Here is a 14,640-nt window from a genome sequence, read left to right as displayed (position 1 = left end):
GAACTTCAAATAGTTCTTCAAGATACTAGATAGTATTACCCCCATCTTACAGGTGATAAAACAGAGACTCAGAGAGATTACGTTAATTAAAACTGTCCTGTTGAATGACAAATCCAGACAATTCTGAAGGTTTGTTTTCTCCCCCATTTTCAGTGACTTAGCAAAGAGCAAGGTCACCAGGTCTGAGTTATCTCATCAGAAGCATAGGTGAAAACCACCCCAATTGCTGGGATCCAAGGCTCCTTCTTCCTAAGGATACCAAGAAGCTCCCATCGCTATGCAGCTGCACAGATATTCTTCCTGCCCCGAACCTATAAATACAAGGAGCCTGATGGAGGTGGAGCTCCTCTTTTCTGGAAATTTGGTCACAAAGCTTCACACCCCTAAACCTGGCCAAGCTATAGGAATATGAAAGTTCAGAGCTTCTTCAAGCTTGTACTCTGCTACTTAAGAATTTCCCCCCAATAAACTCTATTTTATTTCTGCACCAGTAGTGCCAGTAGTGTGTGACAATTATACCTTTTCATAATATTTCCTGAGCACTCTCTCTCTCTCTCCCTCTCTCTCTCTTTTTCCCTCTCTCTCTCTCTCTCTCTCTCTGTGTGTGTGTGCATCTCTTTGTTCTAAATAAGCCAAGTGATTGCATCCTTCAAGGCTTCCACTCAATCACGGGTTGGAAACAGGGTAGAAGGTGACAACTGTGTTCATTGTTTTTACTGCTGCCCTTGAGGACTCTCTCTTGCGGGTTTTCTGTCTTCATTCTGCAGTCTATTCCCTAATACTTTTATTCATGCATTCTACCATTAAAATCCATTTTTAATGGGCAAAATATTTACACTGACACTTCACAAAAATAAAAGATATATAAATGGTCAATAAGCATAAGTACAAGTGCTCAGCATCAATATTCATCAGAAAAATGAAAATTAAATTGAGATACCAGTAGACACCCTCCAGAAGGGCCAAGATTTTAAAAGTCTGAAAACATTCCTGCCAGAAAGGCTCTGAAGAAAAAAAAAGAAAAGAAAAAAAAAAAAAGAAGTCTGAAAACATTAAGTGTTGGAAAGAACTATTTGATGGTTTCTGATAAAGTCGAACATACATCAGCCTTTTCTATGACTCAGCAATCCCATTTCTAGGTATTTACTCAAAAGAAATGAAAACATATGTCTACATAAAGATGTATACAAGAATAGGTATAGCAGCTTTATTCATAATAGCCAAAGTTTGAAAACAAACCAGGTATCCATGGACAAAAGAATGAATAAACAAATTTTAGTATAGTCATACAATGGGATAGTATTCAGCAATAAAAAGTAACAAATCACTGATACCCACAACACCACAGATAAATCTCACAGGTATTTTTCTGAGCAAAAGAGCCAAATACAAAATAGCATGTGCCATTTGACTTCTACGTGAAATCCTAGAACTGAGGAAATTGATCCATGGCATCAAAAGTCAGAACAGCAGTTACCTTGAAGGGTTACTGATTGGGAAGGGGCACAGGGAACCTTCTGGGGTGGTGAAAATGTTCCATGTTGTCATATGCATGGTGCTGACTTAGAGTACACGCTTGCAAAATTTCATCAAGCTGGACACATAACACATTTTACTTTAAAAAGTATACTTCACTAAAAAAGCAATAACATATAAATAAACGTGCAAGTGTAAATTATGGGAAAGTTTATGAAGAGCAGGTAATAAAGCCCAGAGCAAGAGATGAGACAGGAGCCCAGGTCTGCTGAAACATTCACTCTCCCTGTAGACCATGCTTCTGCAACAGAAAGTACGGCTTTCTCACACACAAAGGCAAACTTTTTTCCCTAATGGAGTCCAGAGTCTCTGCTCAGCAACCTATGTGGAATTTGGGGTGTTCGTTTGGACAGTGAATCACAGCTCATGAGGATGAGAGTCCTTCAGCAGCTCAGGATTTAAATAATGATGTGTCAACATCTGCCTCCGATGACTCAGATTTAATCTTAACAGTGACCTTGTAAGCTTGCAGGATTATTAGAGCCAGCCACACAGACACAAAGAATATTAAAGTTGTTTGTCAAAAACCTCTCTGCTTCTGTCAAGAAAAACTTCCAGAAAAGAGGAACACACACGCTCAAAACAGAAGCACCTCCGACTGGAAACGGAAGGAATGAGGTGCCATTTATGCCTACTTTGCCAAGAACGACAAGTTGGAAGGAGTAAACTTCTCGTGTTTGCAGCTTTAAAGGAACTCCAAATTTCTTATGTTGCTCAAGGAGTCATCATATTGCAATGCTTTCAGATTAAAATTTTATGCCTCTTGGATACTTTCTTATCTTCTTTACTTTATGCTGAAGTCAAAAATTCTCAGTGATTGCCCCAAATCTTACTGGACTTGGTGACTAGGAATCTGCCTTCTTGTCCTACTTCTGTCGTTACTAGTGTAGATTTTTATGCAAGCCACATCAGCTTCTCTGAGTCTCAGTTTTTTCATCTGTGAAACAGAAATAAACATTAAGAGTTTGCTATTAAGAAGTAGTACAGAAATTACAGACAGGCCTGGCGCATGCACTAAGTACTCAGCACTCATGAGCTGCCTCTGAAGCCTCCACACTGAGAAGTCCCATGCAGGCTTTGCCCCTTCCCATCTCAAAAGTAGGCCCAGAATGTATCAAACAAGTGCCAAGGGGAACCAGCCTCACCAGGGATGTGGAACTGACCGGCAGGTGTCCCACAGAGCCTCAGTGGGTTCTTTTATTCACAACGTACGCCTGACAGCATACTTAGGACCAAACAATGCTACAAAGTACTTTCAGTGGACCGGCTCACTGTGGCCTCCCCGCGTCTTTAGGAGCCCTTATAAGGCCCTATCATAGATTGAAAAGCTGAATGAAGTTCAAAGCATTATGTGAACACACAGCTAAAAGATGACGGAGTCAAGGTTTGAACACCAGACCACCTGGGCTGGGAAAGTCTGTGGCTTTTCTCAATTCAACACAATTAGCAAGTCCTTGGGTGAAAGATACACGAACCCAGAAGAGGAAAAAACGCGACTATTTAGTTTTCTATTGCTGGGTAACCAAGTACCCTCAAAACTTAGTGTGTTCATACATTTATTTTATTTTTCCACAATTCAGTGGGTTGGGATTTCTGGATTTCAGCTGGGAATTTGGGAATCTAGGGCTAGAAAATCCACTTCCAAGAGGGCTTCTTCACCCATGTCTGGTACACCTTTTGCTCCTTGGCCTTTCTTCCTCTCCACATGGCATATCATCCGGTGGTCTCAGGAGAGTCATACTTCTTATATGGCCGCTGGCTCCAAGAGGCAGGAAGCAGAAATTATTAGGCTGGCTAAGGGCTCCACCCCAGATCCACAAGGTCACTGTGCTGTCGGTCAAAGCAGTCTGCGGTCAACTCAGAGTCAAGGAGATGAAGAAAATTCTCTCTTGAGAAAGGCATGGCCAGGGCACATTGAAGATGTGAGATGGGGGGATGCTACTGTGGCCAATTTTGGAAAAGTTCATCTGCCACAAATCCCCTACGGGTTCTATATTTGCAAATGTGAGAACCAAGGACCACATTACTCCTATAACCCAATAACAGTAATAAATGCGGTGCTTTACTGATTCTAAAATACTTTTTATGAGGCATGTATCATCAAATGCTCATAAAACCCTGTGAGATCAGCATTATTTACAGAGGAAGAGAGGAGAAGGGGTTTGTCTAAAGACCTGTAGACAGAAAGTAGTCAGTGTGTTTGGGACTTCTATGTTTGCTCTTCTGGTGTGATAGGATTGTGATGGGTAGATATGAGAAGGAGGGCTCAGGGGAATTCTATTTCTTACTACAGGGTGTTTGGGAAGAGTGTTTGGTGTTTGCCTCTTGTGTTTAAATCATTGTGCTACAGACACATTATTATAAAAACCAATCATGTATGTGGCTCTTTCTACCTTACCTCTGACATAAAATGTCAGAACCCTGTCCCAGCAGGTGTAGGGCTTAGGTTTCTAGTTACAACTGGAGCCACTGGGAATATAATAAAACCACTGGAATCAATCAGAATAAGAGTCCCAGCTGAGGCTGCAATTCACTATTTCCGCAGCTGGTTTTGGTTTTCCAACAACACAGTATTGAAGGGCCTCAGTAACCCCTTGGGTCTTCTTTGTGATAAGGAAGAATGACCATAAAGGGAGTAAGACATTAACTTGAGATCTTATGCTCCCTCCCAGGAAGCCACACCCTCTTGAGAATAAATGAGGAAGAAAACACACATTCCCCCTGTTACAAGCACATATCCACCATAGCTCCAGGTTGAACACATTTTATGAAACTTGAGCCAATGAAGGAAAGACAACCATGTGGATGGACTGCTATGCAAACTTCAAACTATGTCATTATATTTTTATTTTATGAACCTCCTTGCCTAACATCTCATCACACGCAGATTATAACCTGCACAAAGGCAAAGGGAATGTGTGGTTCCCTCTTGTTCATTCATGCATTCCTGATACCTAGCATAGAGATAATCAAATATTAGGTACTCTATGAATGTTTATTGAACAAATAAATGAATGCAATGATTCAGCTTCTACCATATCTATGCTAGATAGACAGGAACTAATCTTATCACCATAGCCCAGCTGATGCATAGTAGACGCTCAATAAATGTTTGATGAATGAATAAAGAAAGGAGGAAGGAAAAGAGAATGGGAGGGAATCAAGGAAGGAAGGCAGAAAGGCAGGCAGGCAGGCAGGCAGGCAGGCAGGCAGGCAGGCAGGCAGGCAGGAAGGAAGGAAGGAAGGAAGGAAGGAAGGAGAGAGGGAAAGGAGGATCTTAGACTAAGAGGCAAGCACTGCCCTGACCTGTGCAGTGCTAAGGTTTTGCTGAAGTCGTGTACTCTCCTTCCTGAATTTCCCAGGTTTTTAGAAGCCCAGCAGCCACCCTCACTCTGAAGAAGCTGCCTATTTGTTACACTGAGTAAATGCATGATCACAACAACAAAGAAGTATCATTACAGAGAATTTAGTCTCATTTGCAAAATTTTGCAGCAAGGACAAATATAACCAATGAAACAATTAGAAGCAGAAGTTTGTGAGTTTCAAATAAAATGTGGTTTTAAGAAAAAGCCATGAAACAATTAGACTTTAATCACTACGTCTCTGCCTCTCTGCTCCTCCCCAGAGCATCGTATTCCTCTCTCTCCTCTGCCCTCCCCAGTGCTTATTCCAACCCCCAACAAGTCCAGTGAACCCTGAAGACTTTTGCCCTCATAATCCATCTCGGAGATGTCTCTCTTTGCCATTTTCTGTAGAATCGCTGCAGCCCGTCCATGTCACTCACCTCCCACCTCCGCTAGCTGCCTCCTGGGGCAAGATGCAATGATCCAGTTAAAGCTTCCTGCTCTGTATAACACAGGGACAGGGCATTCTGTGCAAGGAAGCCTGTTCTAAGTGAGTCACCATTCCCCTGAGACCCTCCCCCATGTCTGAGAAAGCTGATGCTGACTGAGCTCTGAGCAGCTGGCTCATCCCCCTTCCTACACAGAGGCAGAGCCACCAGGCCAACACGCAGTGGGCATTCACTGCCAGCGTGCTAAGTGATCAGGTGGATGGTCTATGTGAGGCAGCCCAATGGGGGCCACTTGGCGAGCTTCCAGTAGGCTTGCAAGTCCAGATATTGAATGTCTGTCTTGGTAAGTACATTTGACATCTACTCAAGTTATTCTTCAAGTTTCAAGGGTAGAAAGAAAGCAGCTGAGAGAAGCCATGAGTCTTTACTAGCTTAGGCCAAAAGCCATTAGGGTCCTGTCCCCCGTGCCCTGCTGCTTCCACAGGAGGCTAGGAGGTCATTCCTGGGTGGAGGGCAGTGCCCCATGGACACATACTCAAACTGGGGCCTAAAATACCTGAGGGGAAGCAACAGCAGAATGAATTCAACTGGCCCAGTCATTCACCCACACACACAGTTACTGAGGTCTACTCAGTGCTAGGGCATACAGAAGGCCCTGGACGCACAACGAGGAAGAAGAAACGCTAGATCACGTCTTCACAGTCCAGGGCAGGGAGAGCAAAAATAAACATACAAATTGGGCGCAGGAATCCCAGAAGAGACCAGCAGGGCCACCTACCTTGATATTAGGAGGTCAGGAAACCTTCCTGGAGTGAGAAACATGCTGATCTGCCTGGCTTGGAAATTGACCACCGCTCCCTATGTAACAGAAGACATCATGGGGTCAAGGGTGAGGTCCCAGCTGTGCACCCTGGAGCCAGGACTTACTTCACAAGGACATACTCTGTTATCCTAAAACGTGGTAGCTGGGCAGCTGGGTCAATGCAGGGACACAGAACAAAGGGTTGACCCCAGCTCTGCCACTCGCTGGCTTTGTGGTCCTGGGCAAGTCATTTCAGCTTTCTTGGTCTCCTTTACCCAACTTGCTCAACCTGGGGCACTGCAGCATGAGCACTGCAGGTCTCTCCTGCCATAGAATTCAGGCATCCTAGGACCATTCCACACTACCAAAATGAGGCTGGCTTTTTCATAGCTGAGTCTCCCTGCCCCCAGAACACAGGCTGTAGCTGCTCTAGAGGGGAAGAAAATCATTCTCACCTTTCCAAACCCCACAATATTCCGGCAGCAAGGCAAGGGAGTAAAAAAGGGCAATTACCAAGCCTCTACCATGTCCCAGGGGCTTTACCCACATGATAGCTCATTTCATCTTCACTACAATCCTGAAAGGTAGGCATAGTTGCCCCCATTTTACAGACAAGGAAACTGAGGTTTTGAAAGGCTAACAGGACATATCCAGAAATACAGACCTTGAAAGTGGTAGAGGCTGAACTGAAGTCAGCACTTTGAGGCACCAAAGTGACCTACACCACCTACCCCCTGCAATTCTGAGGCGCAACACAAAACCCTAAAGCAGAAGCTCAGTCAGCTCCACACAGAAACGGAGAACCAGGAGCAGCCTAGTGATGGCTGCTAAGGGTCACCATGCTGTAGAGGATACAAACCCTCAGGTTCTCCTGAACAGACCGTGCGCCTGTCAAACTCCTGCAAGCCTCCACCTACCCCCCTTTTAACCTCCGGCACTGATGAAGGAAACTTGCCTATTCCTTCTGCAGACCTCAGCTCCCGTGAGTCTGGCAGGGGGGTGTGCTGACAGAGCCTCCAATTTCCTTTCTGATGAAACCTTTGGACTCCTCTGTGCTTGCTCTGTAAAGATGCTGGGGCTTTCTTTTAATTTCTTGACCTCCAAGAGAGAAAAATCACTTCAAAACCTGGTGGTCCTACTTCTCTCATTCAGTTATTGAGAAAATTTCTGAGGTGTGCTCAATTTCCCCCTTCAAAAAAGAAAGAAATGTGAAGGTCTTGGGCTCTGCCATGGGTTCAAATCGTTTCCTGTCAGATTGGCGGGTCTAAGCTGGTTAACTGAGAGGAAGGCAATGTGTCCAGAGCTCCCTTTCCCTACTAGACTAAGAGCTCCTGGACTCCCGAGGAGGTCCCAGCTCTGATACTTCCAGCTTCCCTGGGGCCCAGAACACAAACCTCCATGGGTGTTTGTGGATTCAACCAACCATCCTTCCTACAGAAGGTCACACGAAATCAGTGTAACAGGGTATAAGAAACAGAAGTTTACCCTCAGGTACCTTCCAAAGGAGGTGGCAGACACTTCTGTAATTTAAAAAGGAAATGGCTCCTCCCCAAAAATCGCAAGACTGCCAAGTCCACTTACAAAGGCTGGTAGTTGAACAATTGGAAGGGAATTTTTGAGAATTCCTTTGGAGAGAGCTGTGCCATGACTTATTGAGGTATGTCCTCCACTGTTTGGGGTCACAGCGGATTTCCGACTCCTCCGTGAATAATCCAAGACTCACAGCTGACAGCCAAGCCAGAGGAGAGGAAGCTGGGTAGCAGGGCTTGCATTCCCAGAAATGCCAGAATAAGGAAGTCATTGGCGTCTCCTGGGGAACTCTTTGCAAGAAAGAGAAAATCGTCATAGGTCGTTTCATCACATCTAGGAGAGACACTTGAATAAGTAGACCACAGCAGAGAAAAGCTGGGTGCTGCAGGAAGGAGAAGGCTCAGAGCTGCGCGAGGGTCCGTCATGTGCATTATGGGAACGCAAGTGAGGGAGCCTCAGAGCAGAGGTTGGGAGGGTGTGAGAGATGCTGTCACACGTCACCATCTTCCTTGGATTCCCTTTACCATTTTTGTCCATTTATTTCCCAGCCTCTATGTGCTTTTGCTTCTAACAGGCTGCATCTGCAACTCCCTTTGGAGGGGTGCCCTCAAGTTGAAGCTGCTTCCCCTGCAGGAGGAAATTGCTGAAAGCCTCTGGGAATTTAGGTCCCTGCATATTCCACTCCCATTATGAGTCCTAGCCAGTGCCTCATGGGATAGGTGGTGGCGTGTGAAAGCCCAGCTTCTTTGCCTTAAATCGGGACAAACTCTGGGGCGTGATTTATACTCCAGAGTGTCCCTTTGTAATCCATTCAATCTCCATGGGATTTTGCCTGAAACCACATCCCTGCTTGGCTTCCTCTCCTTCCCCATCCAGATTTCCCCCACCACTTTGCACCCAACCTAACACAGGATGTCTGCAGAGCCCCAAGAGAGAGTCAGAAAGAACGCCAGCCAGTCCGCACCAGCGCCCATCAAGTAAAAATGCTTCTGTGCTCCTCACCTCTTCTCCCTTCTTTAAACCCTAGACCTACAGAAACTGTGATTAACAAGTTGGGGGTAGGAAGGATAGACACTGAAGTCACAGGGGACAAGAAGAAACCATCCACATTCCTTTTCCTTCCTTCTCCTCCATTCCTTCCTTCTCCTGTGTTCTGCCCTCAGCTGGCAGAACAGAAAATGCAAAATGGGGGCTATATCACATTAAACCCAGTTCAAAGTTTTGACTCCTCCATAGGAAGTGAACATTGAATTACTAACACCAGAGGGCTTTGTCCTAGCAGAGTAACTAAAGAAGTCGTGAAGTCCTCTTGAATTGTCAACCAAGGCTAGAGGAAGGTTGAGTGTGAGGAGCACTGGGGCAAGGCTGCCAGCAATCCCACACCTCCTCCAAGCTTCTCCTGCCCTTTGCTTATGGCCAGTTGTTTTGAAAGCTCACTGAGCATCAGAATAACCTAAAGAACTGGTCAAAAATGCAAATGTCCCGACCCCAGAGATTGAGATAGGCTGCCGCTAAGGCATGTTGTTGCAGGCTGATTGCATTAATAGCCTCAATTCCTCACCCCTCCTGTATCCGCCCTTTGCCATCTACATTCTGCTCAAATGTGGGCTTACCCCTGTGACTTCCTTTGGCCATCTGAATAAGCGAAAGTAAGGATGTACCACTTTTGAAGCTAGGCCTCGGGACACCTTGCAGATGTGCCTCTCGTTCTCACACTTCTGCGATATCCTAGGAAGGACACACCCAGACTGGCCAACTGGACGATGGGGTGGTAGGGCAGCGTTCAGTCTCTCCAGTCATCCCTTCCACGGACAGCCTACCTCTGCCAATAGCCAGCTGACCCCCAGACTTGAGAGCACACCCAGCTGAGAACAAGGAAGCCACCCAGCTGAGCCGGGTCTAAATCACCAACCTGCAGGCTCTTAGACTAAATAAACATGTACTGTTTTAAGCCACTGGGCTTGAGGTTGTTCTATTGCATGGCATTATGATGTAGGTATCAATTACGCCAGGATTGACTGTGCGGCCCATCAACAGCCCCCTGCCTCACCCCTACCAAGCTCGTCACATTCTCCCCGTGGCAGGAGATGGGGCTGGCCTCTAACTTTCCCACAGACAGAACCCCCGGAGGGTAGAGACCCACCAGGGGCATTTATTTGTGTATCCTCCATAGCTTTTGCCCAACAGGCACTGAAGTGCCATCTGCCGTCTCATGGGGAGAGTGCTGGTGTCTCACAGACTGTAATGAGTGTGGAGAAATAACAGCAGTACTTACTTTTACTGACCCCTGAGCAGTTAGCAACTATGAACAACACACTAGAGAAAAGGGAGGAGGAGTCATAGACAGAGAAATTAAAACGGAAATTTAAAAGTGAATTTTTTTCCCTTTTATTGGCGGCATAATTAGCCAGAGGAGCCCCAACTGATGCAGTTATGACTACTCTGATATGAAACTGAGATAGAAGGGAGAAAACTCAAATGAAAAACAATAACACTTAGCATTTCTATGACTTTTTTACACGCAGCACTTTTTGTTCCTTTTGTACCTTACAGACATTAACTAATTAATTGCCATAGCACCCCAGGGTAGACTGTGGGTTTTCCTGTCTATTTTACAAGGGACAAAAATAAGCACTAAGCAAGGCAGGAGGAAGTTCTAAGCTCCCGGGACTCTCCTCAGGTCTTCTGCATCCTGCCACAACCCTGAGGGCTCACATTTTTTTTTATATCTTTGAACCCAGAGTCCTAGAAATTCTTATTAATAGACTTAAAATATTAGTATATTTAAGCTGGAAAGGATATTAAGGAAGTGATGATCCGAATCTCTCATTTACAGATGCTGAAAGGAGGCTTATTCCAGCCACAGATGGTCTAAGGTCTCAAAACAATTCAGGGAAGAAGCAATATCAGAGCTGTTTTGCTCAGCCTAAGTCAACTCTCACACCCCCAAATTCCGGCAGATACAGTCATTAGTGTTAGACCCTCAAATGGCTTTTCCCCAACCCGTATTTACAAATGATTTTGTTAGTACCAGTCATTCAGTCATCAAACTTTTATTGAGCCATAGGATTCTTGATGCACTAGGGATTTAGGAATGAACAAGGCTCGTGCCAAAACAAGTGAAGAAGGGAGTTAGTTCTGTCAATAAATAGACACAAAGAAGCTCTGTCCCACTGGAATTACAAGAGTCCATGGCATGAGGCACTTCAGTATTTCTCAGTCCCATTGTTCTGGGCACATAGCAGATGCTTGGCAGGACAGAGTGAGTGCAAGCTGAGGAAATGCCAGATGCTTATAAACCCATCAGATCTTATGAGAACTCACTCACCATTACAAGAACAGCATGGGGGAAACCGCCCCCGTGATCCAATTACCTACACCTGGTCCCATTTTTGACACATGGGGATTACAATTTGAGGTGAGATTTGGGTGGGGACACAGAGCCAAACCATGTCAGTGCTCAGTAATTATATGGTGACTAATCCAAGTTGGTATATTTCAGAGCTAGTTCAGAAGCAGCTTGAAGAGATTCAGGTTACAGAAAGCTCCCAAGGATTAGAATCTAAACCCAAGGGAAGATCTCAGAACCCAATATTTTGATTCATTCTGCCTTTCTTCTAATTATTGAACAAATATATGTTGTATATCAGCCATGACTCAGGGACTGTACTAGGCATAGGTATGACAAAATTATTCTTCATCTATGTTTTTCACCCACTAAAAACAAACAAAGCATCATAGATTTGTTCAGATAAGAAATTTCCAAGATGGAGGATGAAGCTGGTGGAAATTTGGTCCAGCTCCTTCGCACCGACCCTGTAATTTACTAATCACAGTGAACACAGAGCCAGGCTGGAATCGAGATACCAGAGGCTTGTTGTGATTGCTGCAACCTGCATCCCCCATGACTGACTTTGCCGCAGGATTATAATTTCTTCCTAATCATCATAATCATCACATCAACATCATCATATCATCAATAGCCACCACTACCACAACTATCCCAGCAGTGTAATGATATAGGACAGTCTTCCCTAATTCTCAGGAATGGGACTGGGAACGGAGGGGGAAAGATGAGAACTCCTGAGAATGGAATAAAATAAAGGCAGAACGAGAAAAGCTTCCAGGCGACAGAAGAAACCATATGTGCCAAGCCTAACCTGTAATGAGCATTTAGGACTACGTTATTTGTGTAGCTAATGACCAACCTATCAATTTTTCACAAATTCGATTAACATTTTTGTAACTTCTGGAAGGTCCTGTCAGTCAAATATGAACAGAAGGCCTCACTGCTCAGTGTTCTAGGGAAAAAATGGGCCACTCTTTCCCAAGTGATTTGGCTTTTGGTCATCCCCTCTGTCTCCTCTCTGCTTGAGCTCAGGTGTTATCAGCTGTACCTGGCAGGAAAAATAAAAGCTCTACCAACAGGCAGAATTGTCTGTGTGAGTGACATAAAGGGAGCTGGGAAAACTTTCTTGCCCAAGAGAAAACTCACTCACTAGCGTCTTGACTGCTGAAACCGTCAGGGGGCTTCAATCCTGTGTCATCGCCACTCCCGGCTATTACAATTAACAAATGCCATACGTTAAGGATCTTCTGACCTTTGCTCCTGCATACAGAGGTTCTTCTAAAGGCCTCTTATGACAAGGTGTCTGCTAAGCTCTTTAGCTGCACCCCTCCCCTCCACACACTCTGACCTCATTCTCCAGCACATCCAACTACACGGACAGCCCTGAACCCAAGATGGGGTTTAGACCTCCAAGGCTTTGTGCAGGCCGGTCTCTCTGCCCAGAAAGTGTTAAACTAACTGGACTCTCTGGACTCTACCTTGGCTCCAAAACAGCAAAGCATCTTCCTCCTTAATACCATGCCTAGTAACATGTCTGTCTGCCTTGTAAAACTGTGGTCTCTGAATCCCAGTGATTAGCTAAGAGCCTTGCACGTGGAGATGCTTAACACATTTGAATATCATTTTTAAATTGAATGCTATTGTAAAAAACATCTTTAAGATAAAGAAATTGAGTAGTAACAGAAGACACCTAGAGGCACTGACAAAAGGAGGAAAAGAGACAAGGGGCAGCCAGAAGCTCCTGGAAGACTCATTTTATCTCCTTCTCAACTTACCCTGAAGGATCAGTTACATAAGACAAATGACACATGGTCTCTCAGATTCCCCAGACCCTCATTTGGCTGTTTGATGGGCACACTCACTCATCCAGCACCTCGCAGTTGCAGAGCCTAAAGTTGTTGTAGCTCCCTAAGTGGCTTTCCTTAGAGACAGAGAGAACTGTTCACCTGAGGAGGCTGTGTCTAACCACCTGCTACTCCTTCCAGGAAGTAATCACACTGTGTCTCTGAAAGGTTGAATTATGCTAGGTCGTCCCAGCTTCTCCACAGCTCAGAAGCCCAGCAGGGAGGCAAGGCTGACAGGCTGTGTGTATACCTGGGTTCCAAACAGCAAAATCTCTGTCTTAAATATATCACCTTTTCACCAGCTTTCTGAGTCTCTGTCACAACTTCCTTTCTCCCCATTGACCTCTCTTTCATTCTCTAACACCCAAAGTGATTCTCTCAGCACTGAATACATGAAAATGGCATTTAAAGGAAGTTAAACAGTCAGCCTCTCCCAGTACCTGTTTGGTTCAAACACAGAGTTCTGAATTCCTGCTGATGCAAATAATTACTCGGCTTTAAGATCTCCTAGGTTTTTTTCCTCTCTCCAAGAGGGGAACAGCAAAATTGTCTTCCACTGTGCCATTCAGGAGTAGGGGGAAGAAATTCATCATACGATTCGTTTTAAATAAACTTTTTTAAAGCCTATATAATGAAAAACCAAGGCTGAAGACTCTCAATTCAGCTGATCATTGCCTGGTTTTCACAAGTGGCTCATCAAATCTCCCCAGGTCAGGATTTAGTCCACAACCTTGACTTGAGGACATGCGGTGAGGGCACAGAGATAAGGATTACTGAGACAGGTGCCCCTGACACTGAGGAATGTAGCATTTGTCACCTCTGTGCCAAGGATGGTGCCAGACTCTGGGGCTGAGAGGGACAATGAGGTGGACGGGGCCAGGTTCTGCCCTGCAGGAGCTCTGCCAGTGGAGGAGACGGGCAGGTAAAGAGTCATGGCAAGGGGGTGATAATGGGATGGTCAAGTGACTGACAAGGGATAAAGGATGAGGGTGGCCAGCTCAGGCTGGGTGGCCCAGAAAAGCCCTCCCACACGAAGGAAAGGTAAAATCAGTTTTGAGGGGCATCCCCTTCAGGCACAGGAGCTATAGTAGATGTGCGGTGTCCTACCCCGATGTTTTTATCCTTTTATTCCTTCCATGCTAGCGTATCGATGCCCCTGCACGGCGTGTATTGGCTGCTCATGGCTCACAGCTGCACCTTCTCCAGAGAATTGCTCTGGACCAAAGGACCTGCCTTGTCCAGGCGGTTACAATCCTCACTTTCCCAACCAGGGACAATCGCAACTGGTGACTAACCGACAAGAGAGATAAAAAAATGCTGCCTCCTTGCCTCAAAATGAGATCCATTCTAGACTGTAATTCAGAGCTCCCTATGGGATCAGGGTGATGCAGATTTAGCTGGGACCCCACCCATTCTTAGCTCCTCCCAATGCCCCACCCTACTTCCCTCACTCCCCTTCTTCTACAAGATTGCTCCTCCCCACCGCCATCCTCACTGAAATAAATGGACAAGTATCCCTGTCTCTAGGAAATCATACTTAAGCCAGCATTCCCGATGCAAAACAAACTCTTGCTCTGGGCTCTGGTCCATTGGCTATAGAATAAGCTGCACTTTCCTGGCAGGGTGTGGATGAGAGTAGTCCCACAGTATACAAGTCCTGTACCCTCCCAGCCTACGGCAATCACCCTAACCCTCTGCTCTGAAGCACTCTCCTGGGTGGGACTCAGTCTCCCCTCTTGCGGTTTCTACTCACAACAATCTACGCCACATTCATTCACCAGAGTAC

At 45.4% G+C, this 14,640-nt stretch overlaps 1 long non-coding RNA gene across 1 annotated transcript; it reads right to left on the bottom strand.

Annotated features, from left to right (window-relative positions):
• Positions 1-1,181: 1,181 nt before the first annotated feature.
• On the bottom strand, positions 1,182-8,032 carry LOC116543718. The gene is made up of 2 exons (XR_004265677.1): positions 5,321-8,032; positions 1,182-2,473 (listed from the first exon to the last, which is right to left on the bottom strand). It is a non-coding gene; the product is annotated as an uncharacterized LOC116543718 (long non-coding RNA).
• Positions 8,033-14,640: the final 6,608 nt, after the last annotated feature.

Source organism: Sapajus apella, unplaced genomic scaffold (genome assembly GCF_009761245.1).
Source record: "Sapajus apella isolate SASKATOON/1434 unplaced genomic scaffold, GSC_monkey_1.0 scaffold4, whole genome shotgun sequence".
NCBI classification, from domain to species: Eukaryota; Metazoa; Chordata; class Mammalia; order Primates; family Cebidae; genus Sapajus; species Sapajus apella.
Note: the sequence above shows the minus strand (reverse complement) of the source record. Positions and strands in the feature narration are given on the sequence as shown.